The sequence below is a fragment of the Myxocyprinus asiaticus genome, chromosome 47 (genome assembly GCF_019703515.2).
Source record: "Myxocyprinus asiaticus isolate MX2 ecotype Aquarium Trade chromosome 47, UBuf_Myxa_2, whole genome shotgun sequence".
In the NCBI taxonomy this organism is placed as follows: Eukaryota; Metazoa; Chordata; class Actinopteri; order Cypriniformes; family Catostomidae; genus Myxocyprinus; species Myxocyprinus asiaticus.
The window spans coordinates 3,872,600-3,886,593 of record NC_059390.1 but is presented as its reverse complement, the minus strand read 5'-3'; the positions used below and the strand labels follow the sequence as shown (position 1 = coordinate 3,886,593).

Sequence of the window (13,994 nt, the reverse complement as noted above, 5' to 3'; positions counted from 1 at the left end):
TCCCGAACTTGCAGGATGGTTCTGAGCGCTATATACCTAACCAGAGTGATCTGGACTGTACAGCATCACTCCACTACTGTAATCCAGACACCTGAATCATCTCTTTAACATGCAGAAATGCACGTGACTACACCGCGCATCTGTATACAGTATGTCAGGTTATAATGCTGTTATTCATCATTTGTCCATTATTTGATGAAATACTTCTGCCATGATCAATTGAAAATGCACACAAACTTCTCTTTTGAATAAAATTGCGCCAGACAAATACCACAGAGATTTGTGAACAAAGCGCAACCTATAATGAGCCTAATTTACATAGAAAGAAGCTGTATTTGCACGGAATGTAATGGCAATGACCTAATTGAAATACTAAAGACGCAGTGTTATTTCAGTGCTGATTGCACCTGCCAAAAATTAACCTGTGGGGAGTCAGTGATTAAGACGCAGGTTTTTTGCGCTGAAATACGACATGTAAAAGCTGTGCAACTGTTTAATGCATTCACTCCTCATATATCTTCAAACGCAGCATGTAGTATGGATGTTTTCTATTGTCATATCATTGTAGAGGATACGTTGGAATGTTGGCTGGCATTCTGCGTAAGGTCACTGTGTTCCCATGGGCCAATTTGTTGACTTCTGGGCCCAAAGCCAACATACTCAGCAGATGAGTGGACGGTTCCTGCTCGTGACCAGTTGGACGAACATTTCACAGGGATTAAAGATCAATGGCGACAGTGTATAATATGAGACAGCAAGACTTCACGCTGTGCTTTCTTCATGAACGAAAGTCAAGTCAAGTCATTTTTATTTGTATAGCGCTTTTCACAACACACATCGTTTCAAAGCAGCTTTACAGAAAATTATGCTTTAAGAGAAAAGTCTTAGAGTCATCATTGTGTGATTGTAAATTGTGGATTAAAATGAATAATTAAATAGTTAAATCATAATTGTATTTAGAACCATTATGAGCAAACCGAAGGCAACTGTGGCAAGGAACATCAAACTCCATAAGATGTTGGTTAATGGAGAAAAATAACCTTGGGAGAAACCAGACTCACTGTGGGGCCAGTTCCCCTCTGGCTAAACAACATGAATATAATGCCAATATTAGTTATTTATGTACAGTGCAGGTCATGGTTTAAGATTAGTAAACTAAGTAAGTGTTACGGGCCAGTGATTAAACAAAGATTTTTTATGAACTGTAAGATTAATGACTAATGTCTTTGAAGTTCATCCTGGATTAACTGCAGAAGTTCACATAGATGCACTGTCCTTTGTTAGTTGGCTGATGAAGGCTTTTATTGGCAATTAATTGATAGTCTATGTATTCAATTTCAAGAGTGTAGTCCATTAATAAACAAAGGTGATGCAGGCGGAGATCAGTGAGGTGCATCGCAGTTCAACTGGCAGGTCATTTCAGTGAGGTCCATCCGAAATCCAACGTTCAGGCAGTGGCATATGAAGTATCTGATGTTTTATGGTTGGAGTTGGCATCAGTTTATCCTCTGAAGTACATCGTAAAAGACTGAAGTGATGTCTGACTAGCACCGGCTGCATTTAGTCATCATTAGTCAGAGACACGTAGCAGTGGAGTCCAACACCAAGCAGGAATAGAGCTGGATCTTGCTGGCTCTGGAAACCTCGGGATATGAATCGAGACAGGGTTGAGACAGGGAAGCAAATAGAATAATATTAACATAGAATGCATTCAGTGTATTGCAGAGTTATAGATTATGAGAAATGTTTCTGAGAAACGTTTCTGTTTCTGGCAGACCTAACTAAAGCAGCCTAATTGTGTGGTGAAGAATAAATTAGGTGTATGCCTGGCTAAATAGATGAGTCTTTAGTCTAGACTTAAACTGAGTGAGTGTGTCTGCATCCCGAACAGTGTTAGGGAGACTATTCCATAGTTTTGGAGCCAAATAGGAAAAGGATCTACCTCTTTTTGTGGATTTTGATATTCTAGGAACTATTAACAGGCCATTATTTTGTGATCGTAATGAACGTGATGGAATATAGCATGTCAGAAGGTCACTGTGGAGCTAGACCATTCAAAGCTTTGTACATAGTTAAAATCATTTTAAAATTAATATGAAATTTAATAGGTAGCCAATGTAACAGCAATAAAATGGGGCTAATATGATCATATTTCTTGGTTCTAGTCATCACTCTGGCTGCTGCATTTTGAACTAATTGAAGTTTATTTATTGAACTTGCTGGACATCCTCCCAGTAATGCATTACAGAAATCTAGTCTTGAGGTCATTCGTTTTTCAGCATCAGCAGCAGTGAGCATGTGTCTTAACTTAGCAGTATTTCTGAGGTGGTAGAATGCTGTTCTACAAACAATGGAAATTTGATTTTCAAAGAAAGAAAGTCATGTGTGTTTGGAGCAACATGATGGTGAGGAAATGGGTGAACTATCCCTTTATTAAGCTGGCCTTTTGAGTAGGGATGTCTACATTTTGTCTCTCCTCAGGGCCTCTTGCCGATGGCAGCTTAGCACAGATACAGATCCAGCTATGCTAATAAGTCACCTCCTGCCCACACAGAGCCTTGTATCCAATTAGCATTCTCTTCATGAAGATACACTTTCTCTACCGCCCAGGGAGACTTCACTAACAGACACTGGTCCTACACAGTTCTTACAACACCTTCTCAGCACCACATTTAAACACTTATTCACGGGTTTCCTTTTCCCCTAGTCATCCATTTACACCTTTTAAGGGTGCATTGAGCGGTTGCCAGAAAGCGTGGCTTCATTTAGCGCCCCCACTCACATACAGTGTGATTTTGTACACTCGAGCATAATAGGCGCCTCTCTTTAACACATATTGTCTCTCTTTCTGAATTTAATTGCAGTAGCGTGAATAGATGCTATTTGTTCTTTCGGCTAACGGGTTTCCTCTTGAATGCGTGCTAACTGGCACCCCACAAGCAGTGTGATTAAGCAGAATCGCTTTGAGGTTGAGTGTGTCAGTGAATGGACCAGCACCTGAGCGATCCATTAGGTATCAGGATCCAATGTTGCAACATTGAGAAGCACTGGGAGTCAACCGCTGTCAACTTTCACTTAAATGCATGCCACTACCTCAAGATACACATATTGTACAATAATGTATCATGATACTGTTAAAAAAACAAATTCGGAAATAATGCAACTTAACTTTAATTGTATCACAAAAAGTATTGAAAAGGTATCCTTTAGGGGTTGCTCAAACCGATCACAATTTAGCATCCATCCACGCCTTTTTTAAACTTTAAAAGTATTACAAAAAGTAGTGAAAAGGTATCTCTTTAGGCCGTTCACACGGCACACGTTTTGCGTCCATCCATGCTGTTTTTAAATTGTTTTGAAACTGTTTTTCTATTTGTAAACATGTCCTAGATGGACATCTTTAACCGAAAAAATCACCATAAATATCATATTATATATATATATATATTCCTAGACCCCTAAAGAGTAAAATACCAAAATTTAGGTTGTTATTCATTGAAAATCTTGCCCTCTGTCATAGCTCTCAAAGCTAGTTCAGTGCTTGCAAAAATTCAAACGATGAATTTGTATTCAAACCTCAACAAATGCAAGCTCAAGCACATTTCTTGCACTGTGGCACTTTAGTGTCTGTAGTAGCTGTTTGGGCTTCACAAAAGCATAATGGATGAAGTCATTCAGGAATTGGTCAACGATGCACCTGAGGAAAATTATATGGTGTTCAACATTGAGTAGGTGAAATGGCTTACAAAGGTCCTCCCTGATGAACCTGCACAACATTTTATGCTGAGGTATGGCAGTTTGCACAGTTGGTAAATATGACAGTATTCTGGTAGGTTCTCTCGGCCTCATGGCATTACGCTGGCATTTGCCCAACGACTTTTGGCTGTTAGCATTCTGGTACCTATTAGCATGTATTGACCCTTTTTTGCTCAGTGGAATACAATCAACCCCTGCAGTGCATGCAGATCCAAAGGAAAGGAGCCGTTCTCACAGAACAATTTTTTGTGTCCATTTGCCCTGTTTTTTAAATAGTTTTTCTATGTAAACATGAGCTAAGTGGACGTTTTTGACCGTTGCGTTGCTTCTTGCTGCTTTTTAGTGGAGTGATGTGTCTCGCGCGTGAGAGCTGCATTTTTACAACTTCGTATCTAGTTAATAGAACTTCAACTTTTAAAAACACGTGTTGAGGCACCTCGATGCGTTGCACTGTTCCATTTGTCTAGGTTTTTTAGCATGAGAACGCATTCTGTCTAAACGGCCCTTAAGAGAGAAAAAACAAACAAACAAAATAACTGTATCCAGCAGCACAACAGCACATGAGCAAAAATAGTAGAAATAAAATCACATAATTCCAGTGTTACGAGCAACAACCGAACAACTGTCATTGAGATGAATGGCTTTCTCCAGGTATTATAGACCTCCCTGGATGCTACCATGGTGCAATAATGGTATCGGATGGTAATACCATGGTACTGTGAGATACACCTGGTTTCTGTATTAATATGCAGTGGTAATTTGCATGGTATTCATAAATGGTATTACCATTTATGTTGATGCATTGTGCAGTAGACACAATGATAATATTAAAACATGAACTGGAAATACAGTATACACCAAAACTTGAAAATTTCTGTCATGGTTTCGAAAATCAACGAAAATGGAACTGATGATAATCTGAACAGAGTAAATATCTGTACACAAGATCTGTTAGAATACTAACACAGATGTCATGTGATTTCTCTATTGCGGTACAGACTAGCTTGTGTAATAAATGAGTGAGACTGCACTGGAGACTCTTGGCTAATCAACATCAAGTACTGCATTTTCAATTTACTCTGAAGTATTACAATTTAGGGGGGATTTGAGCTAATGAATCCCCTATCTGAGACTCATTGCTTCCAATTAAATTTGTGGTGCCACATTTATCCATATAAGAGAACTGAATGCAAAACTCAACTGCAAAAACATTTTTTTAGACAGTCTACTGAAAAGGTTACTATTAAGATACATTTATATTACTCTAACCCTTGAGGCTGACTTGAGGAGATATTTAAAGGATTTTGACCTACAGTAACACATTTCAAATGGGGAAAATGTTTTGATTATTAGTGGTGTTTGCTAAGGCAAGCATCACTAATAATATTGTTTATTAATAGGTTTAGAGGTATGTTCAGATCCCTACCACATAGTATTAAACTTGGGTGCATGACTCGTCCTGCACCATTTGTGCTACAGACATGAAATAATACCTCAAATCATGTGGCTTGGTAAGTAGAGGTGTGCTATTACTTTTCTTAGCAATCAGACTGGTGGACAATAAAGCAGGTGAAAAAGTCATATAGACTTACATGGGCACTTTTGACATGTGCCAATACGCATCTAGCAACCATTCAAAACACCCTAGCAACCACTTAGAACACCCTAGAAACCATCAAACAATGTCCTAGTAACCACCAGAACACCCTAGCAACCACATTGCAACACCCTAAAAATCATCTACAACACACTTGCAACTATTTAACACCATATCAACCTCCAAGAACACCCTTGCAACAACATAGCAGTACCCTAGCAGCCACCCTGAACACCTTAGCAGCCACCTTGCAATACCGTAGCTACCACCCACAACACCCTAGCAACCACCTAGTAATACCCTAGCAACCAACCAGAACACCCTAGTAACCTAGTAATACCCTAGAAACCACCCAGAACAACCTAGCAACCACCTAGCTGCCACCCAGAACATCCTAGCAACCACCTTACAATACCCTAGCAACCACCCAGAACACCCTATCAACCACCTATCAATACCCCAACTACAACAAGAACACCCAAGTAACCACTTTGCAATAACCTAGCAACCACCCAGAACAACCTAGCAACCACCTAGCTGCAACCCAGAACACCCTAGCAACCTAGCAACCACTTAGCAATACCCTAGCAACCACCTAGCTGCCACCCAGAACACCCTAGCAACCTTGCAATACCCTAGCAACCACCCAGAACAACCTAGCAACCACCTAGCTGCCACCCAGAACATCCTAGCAACCACCTTGCAATACCCTAGCAACCACCCAGAACACCCTATCAACCACCTATCAATACCCCAACTACAACAAGAACACCCAAGTAACCACTTTGCAATAACCTAGCAACCACCCAGAACAACCTAGCAACCACCTAGCTGCAACCCAGAACACCCTAGCAACCTAGCAACCACTTAGCAATACACTAGCAACCACCAAGCTGCCACCCAGAACACCCTTGCAACCTAGCAATACCCTAGCAACCACCCAGAACAACCTAGCAACCACCTAACTGCCACCCAGAACACCCTAGCAACCACCTAGCAACCACCCAAGAACAACCTAGTAACTATCTAGCTGCCACCCAGAACACCCTAGCAACCATCTAGCAATACCCTAGCAACTCGCTCAGAACACCTTACTAATCACATACGTAGCAGTACCCTAGCAACTGCCCAAGAAACATGCTAGCAAATACCCACAACCCCCTAGCATCACAGTTGCAACTTTTGCACGACCAAGAACCACTTGCATTTTCTTCACAAAATGTAAAAATCAAGTTTTATTTTGGAAGTATGAAAAGGTAAATCCAACCAAACCAAATAAAATCAGAAGTAATTTTTCACTTCCAAAGTCAGGATGTTCACTTATTAAATTTTTTTTACCTCGCTTCTGCAGATCTGAAAGGCAGCCGATATTGAGGAAATGCATAAACATTTATCGCTCGTCTGTGCTGCTGTGTGTGTGTGTGCGTATCGTTATCATCCCTCCGCATCTCACCCCGGGACATTTTGGTATCTTCAGAGAGCAGCTTCTCTCTCAGTGATGGTCACATCATGGTCAGCGAGCACAGGAGTGGGGCGTGAGCAGTTTGTCTGCCTCCTGCCCTCTATTCCGGGGTCAGACCACATCTCTCCCCTACCTGTGCACTGCTCACGCCTCACAGGACAAAGCCGCTTTCATCCCACACTACTGTGCCTCTGTAATGCTAATACAGTTCCCTTGCTTAGTGGATTTATTCTAAATGTGTGCTTCATCTTCCTTTTTGTTCTTAAACTACACAGGCCAGAAACTAACCAAATAGCAAAGTGATATTAAAGGAATAGTTATCCCAAATGTGAAGTGTATAATTTCTGTGCGACTAGTATTATGAAACAAAATTATACAAAAATAATGACAAACTGGTTTCCAGAACACTTTTGAAAGCATCAGAGTCACAGTGTTTACACTTTTGGAGGGAATAAACCTACAAGTGGCTTAATTATACAGTAGTTGACTGTGCATATTATGCTGGGATAGGAGGATTTTAACATAGACAAAAAATAATAATAATATATACTAGTTTCACATTGCCATGGAAAATCTCCCCCCGAGGCAGCTCTCAAATCGTTGTTGGAGCTTGAAAGACCCAGCCTTCATCCACTTTCATTGTATGGAAAAGAGCACCTGGGACATTCTGCAAAATAAATCCTTTTGTGATACATAGAAGAAAAAAAGTCATACAGGTTTGGAATAAAATTAGGTGTATTTCTTTTAAACAGGCAAAAACAACAGAAGCCAGGCAAAATGGATCCTCTCAGGCTTAACATTGTGTTCTCACTATAAAATAGAACAAAAGGTAAATCAATAAGATATACAGAAGAATGAGAATTTGGACTGAGCTGAAAGTATGTGAGGAGAAACACAGTTTGAAAACAGGGGAACTCAGTATATCAGTGAGATTTTAACGAAACCCTGTGGATATCCTAGCATGTGTTAATTATTCATTGACTTCATGAGAGGAAAACAACTAAACTCACATTCATTTGTTCCTGAAATTTTTTCATCACCAAAACTGATCATGATGTTCTTATTAATCATCCAAAGAGTCAAAGAAATGAACAGAACTGAAAAATATGATAACTAGAGTATCATGAGGAAAATGTGAGTGGTGCTTGCCCATGCAAAATTCACTTCCACAATGGTGTTATGAGTGGTTGTTAAAGCGTTGATATGCGGTTGCTAGGGCGTTCTGGGTGGTTGCTACTGTAGGTAGTTGCTCACTGGCCCTCCTCAAAGTCTCTATGATAATTTGGTCACTAAGTGGCATGGGTCCCTCACTTATTGTAAAATTATGGGATTATTTTGCATGTTTTATCATCCAACAGTCTGAAAATAATAGCGGCTCTTCTCACCAAGTTACACGATTTGAGGTATCATTCATGTACATAGCACAAACGATGAAAAATCCCTAGCCTTAAGCATGACCTATTATAACAGGAGCCTGATCTCATGAAAATTAAGTGACTGTGGTGACACTTTTGCAAAACGATATAATGTGGTTCTTAAGACGTATCGCTGCAGTTCTGAGATGAAATGTCCACTGTGTGGAGCTAAAAGCGAGTTACATTTTCTCCCAAACAGATGCTCTATCGAGTTTAAATCAACAAAACCATCCTTTCTACCCTAGTGCTGGGCAGTATGTCTTAAAACATAATATTTCGATAGCCTATTGATGATATTCTATATAAATCTTGATAATTATGTATTTTATCTAAAATGGTTCAAAAGTGTTTTTATTTTAATCAGAGGAACCATCATTTCATCCAAACAATTTTAGCCAAGTAGATTCAATATTTTAAAGACATTAAATAAAAATCTATTTAAAAAGAATTAGTTTTTCATTAAATAAACAAAGGGAGAATGAAATTCAATCATTTTCATTAATATGCACTTTATATTCATATTTCATATACAGTGATACATAGAAGCTTAATAAAAAGCATTATTTACCTTCATATGTTTTTACTAATACATTTTTGTGAATGAACAAGGTTCAGACTTATTTTTGAAACCCCAGTTGAATATTGCATAATACTAAATTATTACTGTTATAATATAATGCTGAATTATCATTATTATTCTGATTATTAGATTTGCGTTATACAAAAGTAATATATTTTTGTCCTGTTTACTTCACCTCCACCTGGGGCACCGAAAGTGCTGTCGTATTTACTTCAATTTCACAAGGAGCTTTTATTGTGACACAGAAAAGGCGATGTGTATTTGACAATTTACAATATCCCACATTTCCTGAAACGCTGTAATCTCCTCCTTTACTGTTATTCTGTGCCACGTTTGTAGATTTGTATAATAACTTGTAGCGGTTACTAATGTTTGAAATTGTGGGAATGCTTGAACCTACATTACTTTGATTTCACTATGTACGTGAACTGATCTGAGAGTGCCGCCATGTGCGTGCACACAGATCAGCGTGTAACCGGTTTGTCCTGAATCACACAGAGACCGTGTGTATCTGTCTTTAAATCACAGCCTTTTGTGGATTAATAATCACATATGTCCAACTCTCCATTTTTATGTTATTTTGATTAATTGAAGGATCGTGAAATTAGTTTACTGATGCGCTCTTTATGAAACTTAATGGCCAGATGAAAGCACATTAAAATCATCGCGATATTCATGATATTGGTCAAATTTACATCATCAGCAAAATTATCTAGATTATATCGTTAATATTCAGTATGTCGCCCAGCTTTACTCTACCTTAAACCTTAAACCTAAACCTAACCGATAGTGTCATAAAAGCAAATGTGAGATGATCAATTGCTGTAATTTTGTGGTGCTTCTACGACACTTTCAGCTCACGTCAACTTGCTTGCTCTTCGGGACCCGTACACTAGTCCTTTTGCATCGCAAGTGCAACGCTCTATCAGTTGAGCTACTGTGCGATTTGATTGCTCTCGAATAAGCTTGGAATTCTAATTGGTTATGTAATGCAAATGTTAAAATGTATCACCTCACAAGTCATGCGCTATAGAAAAAGTGTTTGAATGTCATAAGATAGCATTGTGTGAGGAACAGGGTGAAAAGTATTTATAAACTTATAATCTTTAGTAGTGATTTCTGTGAAAGGGAATAAAAGCTATTGTTGTTGTAGCGCTTCTAGTGTTCATTTCATCAGGAAACTGCCGCAGTACGTACTACAAGCCATGTAAAAATCATTTTGCAGAATATAGATATAGTAATGTGATTGTATGAGACCAATCGGATTGCTTTGAAAACATAGCACCATTGTCAAGAGGAGCTGGGCGTTAAGAAGGTGATCACACCTCTGAGATGCCATAGATGCCAACAGGAGCTTGGCACAGCTGTTGGCAGACTACACAAAGTGCCCCTGTGCACCTGTTGGGGCCATATAGTGGGGACAGAAGCAAGTGCCCTAAGTCACAAGAGTGCCCACTTCAAACTGGCACAGTGAGAGGGTGGTTATGTCGGACAAGAGATTGGGGTGACATCCACTCATGCCAAAGTTGGAGTGGTGTCACTTGAAGATAAAGCAGTGAATTATTAGTTTCTTTACAGTGGAAACGGTGGAAAAGGACAATGCTGATTTAACTTGATTGAAAAAGACACGGCGCCTGCTCCAGATGGCTATTTATTAGTCTTGGTCACAGGAGATCTGTCTCCTTTGTCTCAGAGTCTGCTTGTAACATATTTGTTTCTTCATTTCTGTTAATTCGGTTGCCAGGTATTTTAACAGTGAAACATCTGAATCTCTCAGCCACAGATCTTGACCTTGGCTATAATGCAGACAGTGAAATATTCTTTTGCAACAAAAACGTTTACACTAGAACTGCTGGTGAAAACTACTGGTCTTAAACTGACTACTTCCCTTCTGACCTTGTCTTGGCTGGTTTAAGCTGGTCTAGCTGGTCTCCTAGCCTGGATAAGCTGGTCTTCAGATGGTTTAGCTGGTTTACTAGCTTGTACCCGAGCCATGACCAGATGAAAAGTGCCCAAAACACCTGGGAGACCAGCTAAGACCAGCAAACCATTTTAGGCTGGTTTAAATGTTTTTTATTTAATTTTAGCAGTGTTGCGCTTACTCGGAACACCCTGCCGGAAAAAAACAACTTATACCAGCTTTAAGGGCTATTCGGGGTTCAATACAAGTTAAACTCAATCGACAGCATTTGTGGAATAATGCTGTTTACCACAAACAATGATTTCGACCTGTAACTCTCCACCCTCTCGGGAACTACTGTCGCCAAGGCCACAGGGACCGCCTCCCTCCAAGCTTTTAGAAGATTGAGGTGGTAAACCCGACGTGCCCCATCCCTTTCCATTTGCTTAACCTCATAAACTCGTTGTGTGACCTCAAAGGGCCCTTGCCACTTGACAAATGTAGTAATTTAGAGCTTGAGGTGAGCAGCAATACAAGCACCTTATCTCCCGGTGTGAATTCCCATAGTCGAGTGCCCCTGTCATACAGCCGGCTTTGACGTACCTGAGCTTGGAGCAAATTCCCCTGTGTTAATTGACCCAAAGTGTGGAGTTTTGCTCTAAGATCAACAACATACTGAATTTAATTTTTACTGTTTGAAGGTCCCTCCTCCCAAGTTTCCCATATGACGTTGAGCACGCTGCGTGGCCGACGACCATAGAGCAGCTCGAATGGGGCAAACCCTGTGGATGCTCGTGGGACCTCTCTGAGATGTTGCGCAGGAGCACTGCTTCCAGATATTGCATTGCATAGTCCACCAGAACTAATGCAAAGCGACGACAGCATGCAGCCCGTTCTAATGGCCCGATGAGGTCCATACCAGTTCTTTCGAAGGTGACCTCAATTAAAGGTAGAGGGTGCAATGGCGCTTTTGGGGTGGCCAGTGGATTCACCAACTGACATTCACGGCACTCCGCACACCACCTGCGAACATCCCTGTGAATGCCTGGCCAAAAAAACCAGGCCATTATTCGGTTAAGTGTTTTTTCCTGTTTTATATGGCCGGCCATTGGATTATGATGAGCGCTTCCCGACGGCTCTTCGGTACTAATAACTGGGTTGTATTCTCTTTTGTTTGAGTGTCCTGCGTCACTCGATACAACCGATCTTTAATAATTGAAAAATATGGGTACTCATCATGTGACTGCTCTAGAGGGAATTCCTTCAGGGAATCTTGATGCAAAGCAGACGTAGAGGGCCCTGGCACTGCCTCTCCAGCCATAGTATCGCACGTCACACATTATTTCACAGGACCCATCCGCACAAATTTCCCTCAATAAATTCTTAAAATCAGGCCAATTCATCTTCAAAATCAGCGGATGGGTGGGGCGGGAATTAACCTCAGCCTGTTTTCTCACCCTGAATAGTACCTCAATGGTAACCATCAGATACATGTGAATATCCCCGTGCACACACCGCACCTTCACCTGATTATTTGTGCCCAATGTCCCATCTTGTATCACGCGTTGGTGGATGGAGGTTTGGGAACAGCCTGAATCCACCAAAGCTTGATATATATCCCCCTGGGTACTCACCAGTATCCGATATGCCCCAGCTCGATCGGGGGTGGCCTGTGGAGCATCGGGGACCCAGACAAGAGTGCCCACCTCCATTCCTGTAATGCCCTGGTTTCCCTACCACTCCTGTGGGACTGGGCTCACCAATCTGGGAGGGATAGTGGAAAGAGAGAGGGTTAGCAGGGGGAAGAGATTTGGGCATGGTACTGCCCTATCTCTTGGGGGCAGGGATGGGATGGAAAGAGCACGGGCAGGGGCGGGGTTTGGGGGAAGGAGAGAGAGAGTGAGAGAGAATCTGCTTCAGTGGTTCCTGGAAACGCCGTCATGTAGTCCTCTGCCAACTGGACTGCATCCTCCAGCGATGCTGGACGGTGGCACTGGAACCACTCGACATGCCACGAGGAAGCTGGGAGATTAACTGCTCCAGTGTCACCAGATCTACAATATCCTGGGCACCGTAGGTCCCCTGCGTGAAGGCGAACATGCGGCCGTGCCTTCCCAGCCTCAGGGAACAGAAGTGTTGGCGAATTTGTTATGGACTTCGACCGACCCATTGCATGATGGCTCTCTTTAGATCGGCGTACACGAGGAGGTTAGTGGTGGGGAGTTGTTGAGCTGCTAGTTGTGCTTCCCTGGAGAGCAATGGCAGTAAGTGGGCCGCCCACTGGTCCGGTGGCCATCTCCACACCTCGGCCGTCTTCTCGAACAGATTGAGGTAGGCCTCCGGATCATCAGCAGTGCTCATTTTGACAAGAGTGACCAGTGAGATTTTCGGTGAGGGCTCCGGGGTCGCAGCTGCAGCCCCTTCGTGTGTGATCAGACTCCAAAACACCTGCCGGTCTTTCACTTGGGCCTTTAAAAAACACTGCTCCTGCTCCAATCACAGCTTGATGAGGGCATGATGTTGATTCCGTTGGATGCCAGCGAGGGTCTGGATCACTTCGGCCAGTGGTGAAGACTCCATGACGATGTAACTCCTTCCACGAGGTCCTGGGTTTCAGCACCAGTGTAACACAATTTAAAAGTTTGGGTATGGAAGGAAGAGACGGGGAGCTGTGACGTGCTTCAGGTAGGCTTTTATTCTCTTTGCCTTTGTGTGCAGCAGATGCACTCTTTTCAGACTTTTCACTCAGTTCAATAATTTACTCTCAAAATAAACATAAACTTCTTCAAAATACTTAATATAACAAACACTCAATATAACAGACACCAATGCTGCACACTCGTTCTCTCTCTTCTCTCTGGCTTGTTTTGGCTGCTTTTAAGGTCTCTCCCCGCTATCACTGTAACAAGAAACAGCTGTTAGAAATCATGTCAACCAGCATATTGTTTATGTCTTGTGGCTATGCTTTATAAACAGTGAGTATTTTAACAGTTACAAATTGGCCCCCAGTCACTTCCATTGTAAGTGCCTCATGGTAACCCAGATTTTTGCCTGTTTAAAGAAAAGGAGGGGCGAGTCAAAACTATTTTTTGTGGTAATCAACATTATGCCACAAATGCTGTCGATTGAGCTTAATTTGTATTGAACTTGGAATATTTCTTTAAGCTGGTTTGTTGGTTTTGGCTTGTTTAAGCTGGTCTAGCTGGTCTCCCAACAAGGATAGCTGGTGTTCAGTTGGTTTAGCTAGTCTGTCAGCTTGTCCCCTAGCCAGACCAGCTGAAACA

General features: G+C 41.5%; 2 long non-coding RNA genes across 2 annotated transcripts; both read right to left on the bottom strand.

The window, feature by feature from the left end:
- Positions 1-806: 806 nt before the first annotated feature.
- LOC127436549 (uncharacterized) lies at positions 807-13,549 on the bottom strand. The gene is made up of 3 exons (XR_007896425.1): positions 12,345-13,549; positions 7,366-7,482; positions 807-1,643 (listed from the first exon to the last, which is right to left on the bottom strand). It is a non-coding gene; the product is annotated as an uncharacterized LOC127436549 (long non-coding RNA).
- LOC127436548 (uncharacterized) lies at positions 4,109-7,351 on the bottom strand. The gene is made up of 2 exons (XR_007896424.1): positions 6,053-7,351; positions 4,109-5,758 (listed from the first exon to the last, which is right to left on the bottom strand). It is a non-coding gene; the product is annotated as an uncharacterized LOC127436548 (long non-coding RNA).
- Positions 13,550-13,994: the final 445 nt, after the last annotated feature.